Source organism: Hordeum vulgare, chromosome 1H (assembly GCF_904849725.1).
Source record: "Hordeum vulgare subsp. vulgare chromosome 1H, MorexV3_pseudomolecules_assembly, whole genome shotgun sequence".
NCBI lineage: Eukaryota > Viridiplantae > Streptophyta > Magnoliopsida > Poales > Poaceae > Hordeum > Hordeum vulgare.
Genome location: NC_058518.1, coordinates 42,374,473 through 42,381,620, shown reverse-complemented (window position 1 = coordinate 42,381,620; position 7,148 = coordinate 42,374,473). Strand labels below are relative to the sequence as shown.

The window sequence follows — 7,148 nt, the reverse complement described above, 5'->3', positions numbered from 1 at the left end:
TCTGCTATCTGAAAAAGCCATGCCAACCTCAAACTGGAGTGCATCTAAGTGTCATCATACACCTTATGGTTTGTGTTTCTCCTTCTGACATCATTAGCCTCTCCATCACTAGCCTCATCATAAGAGAGATCATCATCACTTTCAAAATAAGGAGTGTCATCTGCATCATCATCTAGCTTATAGGTTTCTAGTACAATGAAATCCTCATGAACATTACAAGTTGTTGCTTCTTCCTCCCTAAGCATCTTCTTTCTCTTTTTCAACTTGAACTCTATGGCATATCTCTACTATTAAAGGGGGATCTGCCGTCGTGATGGTTCGACCACGGCAGATCCCCGTCGCTACAGCTAACCCTTCCACCAATTTTTATTCATCCCTCCATAAATCAGGCGGCCCTTTCACCGATTTTTTCCCAACCCTCGATAAACCGGTTCAATACCCCCACCTCGTACGATCAACATGACAGTTGACAACAAACCCACTAACGCACGCATGCAGCACCGCCCCCCTTCCTCGAGAGAGTTCTGTTTCCCTTCTATTCCTCCTCTTCCTCGTGGGAGAAGCAGCAGGCAATCCGGGCGAATTGATAGGGGAGACGAGGAGCAGCGATGGCCGCCGCCGCTTGAGCCCGATGGCGGCTCCTCGCGCTGCCCCTGGCGCTGCTCCTCGCGACCGGCTCGCCGCGCGGCCTCGACGCGGCGCCCAAGCCCCCCGTCCCCAAGGCCATCTCCGTGAGTCCCCCCACTCCCAGCGCTGCTCCTTGCGACCGGATCGCCGCGCGGCCTCGACGCGGCGCCCAAGCCCCCCGTCCCCAAGGCCATCTCCGTGAGTCCCCCCACTCCCTCCCTTCTTATCTCTCGTGCCACGCGTCAATCGATCGGAGCTGACGGGCCGACGCGGTTGGCGGATCCGCGCTGGAGGACCTGAGTGAGGCGATCGTGAAGGGGCTGGGGTTCCAGTCGGAGGAGCTCCAGGTGTCCGGGTTCGACGTGGGGGACGCGCTGGTGGGCCACGCGGTGCCGTACGAGTTCGACATGGAGGTCGGGAGGAAGGTCGTGCCGGTGCACCTGCTCGAGGACGTCAACCGTTGGGACTTCGTCGACCTGCCCATCTTCCGGTCCCAGGCCGACGCCGACGACACGACGCTCGCCGAGATCGGACGGGGGAGTTTCAAACCCACACTGCCGCCCTTCCAGCTCGTCGGGCCCATGGAGCTCTGGATCCAGGACGGCGATGAAGTCAGGCTCCCTTTGCCGGTAAGATAAGACGGTTTATTTATTTTGCCGTATAGGGTCACTTAATGTTGGCTGAGACTCGAGAGTTGTGGCTTATTGATATGATTTCCTTGCCTGTGCCTGTACCTGAAAGAAATCCCAAAGAAGGAGAAGTTGGTGAAAAAAGGGATCAGGCATGCTCACCTTCAGAGGCATTCAACATCAGGTGTGGCTACTGTCATGGGCTAGACCTTGTAGAGCACTTAGTCAGGTTTCTTATGTCACTTCAAAAAATAAGCAGAAGCAGAGACTATCTTAAGTCATCACATGGAGGATCTTTACATATATAGCACCAATGCTCTCTCACTCTGAGTTAATTGGAGAAAATGTGTCACTTCCCGTTGTAGTAAATTACCCGTGATGGTTCAACCCTGGTTTATAATGTAATCCTTCATAGTTTAGTAGTGAAGGGCATGAGCTAAGAAGAAGTTATCTCTGAGTTTATAATGTCCAAGGTTTATAATGTAATCCTTTTCACTGGCCATGGTCGGGAGTTCATAATGTAATCCTTTTCTTATCCTTCCACACCATGCAGCTTGGACAGGCATTGAGCATGCGCCCTGATATATTGCCCAGCGCATATTGTCAAGAGCTCTCAAAGCCGCAGGTATCATCTCATCGTGCATTACATAGTTTCACTTGATCGACAACCAAGCGTTTAAGAATATAATCTTTTTGCACTGGAATGACAAGGCCAGGGATTAGAGATGGAGATAAGGTTCTGGAATCAAGGCATCAATATATGGCCACTGAAAAGTTTTGATCCTAAAATGACAATAGCCCAATGAGATTTTCTGTAATTAACAACACTAAATTCGGAATCTGGAAGCTAAGAACTTGTTGTACTATGTACTATATTTTATTCTTCTTTCTTTTATCTATTGATGATTTCATTTCACTGTGTTTGCTGACAACAATTTCATTAGGATCAAATACCACCATTTCCTACTCGTAATGCAATCAGGACCATCGAGTCTGAACTGGGCTCTCGAATGTTTGATCTATTTGCTGATATCAGTCCAGAGCGAATTGCAGGAGCATCACTGGGGCAAGTATACAAAGGTTAGTTGTATCTGATTAGGATTTGGCTATTTTCGTATGATCATCCTTGTTCTCATTTATTTTATTTTGCTTCCTTTAGCATACATTTCAGACATGTGTTCTCCAAATTGAAATGCATGCCTTTGATATTTCAAGTCATGCAGCTCATCTACACTCTGGAGAGCTTGTCGCAATCAAAGTTCAGAGGCCTGGAATGGCACCCTTGCTGACCCTCGATGCACTTCTATTCAATATGATTGGAGGACAGCTAAAACGATTTGCTAAGGCCCGCAAAGATTTATTGGTAGCTGTTAATGAAATTGTGAGTTTCACATCCTTTTAGCTCTGATCTTGACCCTTGGCCCTTGTATTTTCTTCATTCTTATCTTCACTGATTATTATAATTTTGTCCAAGTTGTTTTTTTCAGATTACTTTCACACATATTAAATATAGTGTTTGTCTCACTATGGATTCTGCCCACTTTAATGTGTTGTATAAAATTCAGTGTTTTATATTGTTTCTCGCTTTGAATTCTGTCACTTCAATATGACGGATAAAATTCACATATGTTTTTTCTCAGAACACATTTATGGTGGATTGTCTTTGGATTATCTGTATAATTATAGGAACTGGCAAACTGTAGAACTTTTAGGATTATATTATGATTTTTTTTCTCCCTTAAGCATAATGTAATCCGATTAGTTTATGATAGAATAATCCGATTATATTATGATAGAATAATACACTTGTATAGTTAAAATGCTTTGTTTGGATACCGATTAGTAACAATACACCGATAAAATGAAAATGAAAATGCTTTGTCGCATGTTTGCAAGCAGGAAAATAGTTCACACACAGAGATTCTTTCTGGCAATTCGCACTTAGTATGTCATTTTGGTTGCTGAATATGATACTCGTAGCCCATAAAAAAATTATGATTGTCAGTCCACTCATCATAAAAAGTGTAGTGGATGTTGGAAAGTTTACCTGGTCTTCCATTTCTAAATTTTTAAAACACATACCCTAGACACATTAGTTTTATTTGAATTGCTGCTCATTTAGACATTCCTCTTGCTGCTGACCACAATACAATTAATTATCTCTACTATTAAAGGAGGATCTGCCGTCGTCGTGATGGTTCGACCTCGTACGCTCGCTACCCTCCCACCCACGTTCCACCACCGATTTTTATTCAACCCTTCAAAAACCAGTCGGTTTAATTTAAAAAATCTCTTTCTTCCTCTGCGAGTGGAAAATCTGCTGGCACCTCCCCCCGCACGACGCATCCAACTCCCAGCCCCCACCTTCCCCCACTCTATCGCTCCTGCCTCTCCCCTCCTCGCCGACGCTCATCTCAGCATGGCCAATCCATGCCTCTCGTCGCCCTTCTCGTCCGCCTCATGGCCACGGTGGCCACGGTCCTTGCCGCGAATGGCGTTTCCCCGCCCTTAATCCTCCACCAGCGACCTCATCAGCTCACACAAAAGATCACATGTATGCATAATAGATTCCTCTCCAAACCCTAGATCGCATCCGCCACCCTCCCCATTCGCCCCCTCCCCGTCGCTCATCCTCTTGCACTCCGGAGGGGCCGCCGCCGGCGGTAGCGTCTCTGCTCCCCCGTCAACCTCGAGCGTCTCTGCTCCCCCGTCAACCTCGAGCGTCTCTGCTCCCCCGTCAACCTCGAGCGTCTCTGCTCGCCCGTCAACCTCGAGCGTCTCTGCTCCCCCGTCAACCTCGAGCGTCCCCATCGCCGGGAGCAGCGGCAGCCATGGACGAGCTCGAGTCGGGCGTGTGAGCGCAGCGGTGGCCGAGCTCGAGCCTGGCCACTCCTCCGTCGTCGCTCTCTCCGGCCCAAGCCGCTACCTCTTCCTGCCTCCCTTCTGCCCGAGTCGTGGAGTAGCAGCCACACGGATGGGGAGCACCAAGGCGAGGTGGTCGTGGCTGGACGCGCGCTCGTCGATGCCACAGCAGGATAGGACGCGCGCATGAGGGAGCAGCGGGGCAAGGTGTCGCCGGTTGAGGTGAGTTGCCTTTCCTTGTTGCCCGTTGGTTTTCCACGCAGTTCTTCGTTGATCCATGATCTTGTTTGCGTGCAGGTCCCATCAAATTTAGTCACTCCGCTGGATCTGTTGTTGGGGTCGTCGATCTGTTGATGTGGTCGTTGACTTACAGGTATGTGTATGTTGTGCCCTCTCCTTGGTCGTCGTTGGCTGCTCCTCCTCTTTGATTGCCCCTTGTTTTCCTTGCAGATCGATCCGTCCGCTCTTGCTGGTGCCTCCTTTAGTCTGACCAGGTTAATCCCTCTTCTCCTCCTTTTTGGACCTTTTCTGTTAGATTGCTAGGTATACGTCGGCATAGCCAATTGATTGTTTTGGTCTGACCATGTGTTTGGTCACTTGCTAAATGAATTTTAGCATACCTTGCTCCAGTTTGCAATTTATCCATGGATAGGAGTTTAGTAGTATTTAGATGCATGGGCCGGATGTTTATGCTCACGCATGCAATCTGACGAGGAAATCAAAAGGTTCGGTTCAATTTTAGAGTTTAGGATCTTCCTTTTTCTTCAATTTGAGAAGCACTTATAAGAAAGTGGAGTGGGAGGTGCATCTACATGATTTGCTAATAAGCACGATGTAGGTTGTGGGTACTAAATTAGAGCCCACCCTTACCTCTCTTGCAACATGTTTAATTCAGCTTTATGTTGGATGTTCTGCGCCTCAGACAGTCATTCTGACGAGTGATAACCAGGGCAGTTCATTTACATTGTGATGGGTATGTCATGCAGCAAGAGATGTGAGTGTTAGGCTTGAAGATCAAAGACAAAACTGAGCCCTCTTTTGCTATGTTACAGCCTACAAATACAAGAAAAATTCATTATCTATTACTCAGTGTTCTTTTTTCTTTTTCTATTCCTCTATTGTGTTGACCCCCCTCTTCTTCTCTTCATCAATGCCAAGAGCCAGTAACCACTACCGTGGGACTGGGAGCACTCAACCACAGGTACCCACCCTCTTCACCCCCATTCCTCGCATCAAATCTATCATCTTGTTAGCCGTCCTCTCCCACTTTTTCTCTCTCACACACACAGCTGAACGGTGGAAGCTTCAGGTGTTGTCCAGATCCTATTGACAACTTGCAGCTTGCCTTCATGTTTTAAATTTTGATCCACCAAGAACAAGCAAGTGGTTATAGGAACTTTTATTTGTTTCTCACCTGAAAGTTATGATGTAATTCTTGAATTAATTAGCGCTCTTTCTTGATGTTACACCGTGGGACTGAAAAATGAAATAGGAACTTTTATTTGGTTCTCAACTGAAAGTTATGATGTAATTCTTGAATTAATTAGCGCTTGTTTCTTGATGTTACACTGTAGGACTGAAAAATGAAATAGTACGTGCTTCATCATGTGGTCCTGTATTTTTAATAATAGTTTTTTCACTGGTTCTCAACAGAAATTCTTGCCTGAATCTTGCAATGGAGATAGTGTCAATAATGGAGTTGAAGTTTTCCTCTATTGTCTATGAAGGTAAGATACGTGAAATAACAACTGTTCACTCTCCAATAACAAGCATGTGGTTATAGAGATTTTTGTTTGTTGCTCACCTGAAAGTTATATGCAACTCAGTATTTTTTAAACTAACTAGACTGTCGGACTAATAATTGAATGTCTGTTTGTTCACATGTCTGAGATTTATGGGTTCAAATTCATACAAAACGCATCTTATTGTTCCGTTGACATGCACCCTACTAAGTAGTCTTACACCACGGAGAAGACAACACAATAATTTTATTTTTATGTAATTGTTGATGTAAAACTGCTCAACTTTTTCGCTACCAACAGAAGACACGGGGATGACAGCGAATCATCGAGTAATAACCAATATCAGCTAGATGTATGAACCTGCCTCATTGTGGTTGTGCGGAGACATTGATGATGATGAGTCTCTCATGTCACCATGAATTCCACCTCGGTAAGGGGGCATGGATCGATTGATTCATAGTCGAGCCTCTCCTGCTTATCATAATTTTCATGACTGACTGAACGGATGCGTGAATGTGTTGTTCCTTTTGGTAGGAGAATATTAGGCAAAGTAGTGGCTCAAACCGGCAGGATTAGGAGCTGAAGGAGTGAGTGGGTGAAGTCAATGAGTGAAAAGGCATCTTCACAAGCAGCAACTCCACCATCACATTTAGCAGCACTCGGGTAGAACCAAACAAGAGCTTTATATAGATGGATATCTTTTAATCAACCTGTACTGTGTTTATTAGAGTGTTGTGCACAAAAAAAATATTTTGCCTAAGCATACTGCTCCTTTTATCAATTGTTTATGACTAAATATGGATGGATGATTAAAGGCGAGACTTCACTGGAAGAAATATAAGGGGATATTTCAGCTTTATTATCTGCTTTGTCGGCTACCTGTTATATGTGTTTTTTTCTTCTGGATTCTGAATTACCGAGTGGTCTCTAATCCACCATGAAACTTATCTTTATAAGTTGGCCTTAAGCCGATGGGCAGTATTTAGTACTAGTCAAAAACCTTTACGTTGTGATAGTCGTATGTCATTTGCACTGTCAAGTATGCTGGGATGGTGAACTGTACCAGCTGGCTGCTCATGACATTTTTGTCAGCACTTGGTTCAGCTTCGTCTTGTGACTGCAAATTGTTTCTACTAGGCATTGTTCCATATGGTATAGATATGGCCGATGGCTTTAGTTCATTAAGAGATTTGCTTATATCAACACCAGTACACCAATATCCACTCACATCAATCACATTCTTTGTATGCTGCAAATTGACGGATGTATGACTTCTCACTAGGAAGTT

The 7,148-nt window shown here is 45.4% G+C and overlaps 1 long non-coding RNA gene and 1 pseudogene across 1 annotated transcript; both read left to right on the top strand.

Annotated features, from left to right (window-relative positions):
* Window positions 1-608: 608 nt before the first annotated feature.
* LOC123396351 lies at window positions 609-1,979 on the top strand (annotated as a pseudogene).
* A 3,304-nt stretch (window positions 1,980-5,283) lies between these two features.
* On the top strand, window positions 5,284-6,244 carry LOC123406296. Its single transcript, XR_006612095.1, has 3 exons — window positions 5,284-5,319; window positions 5,772-5,845; window positions 6,161-6,244. It is a non-coding gene; the product is annotated as an uncharacterized LOC123406296 (long non-coding RNA).
* Window positions 6,245-7,148: the final 904 nt, after the last annotated feature.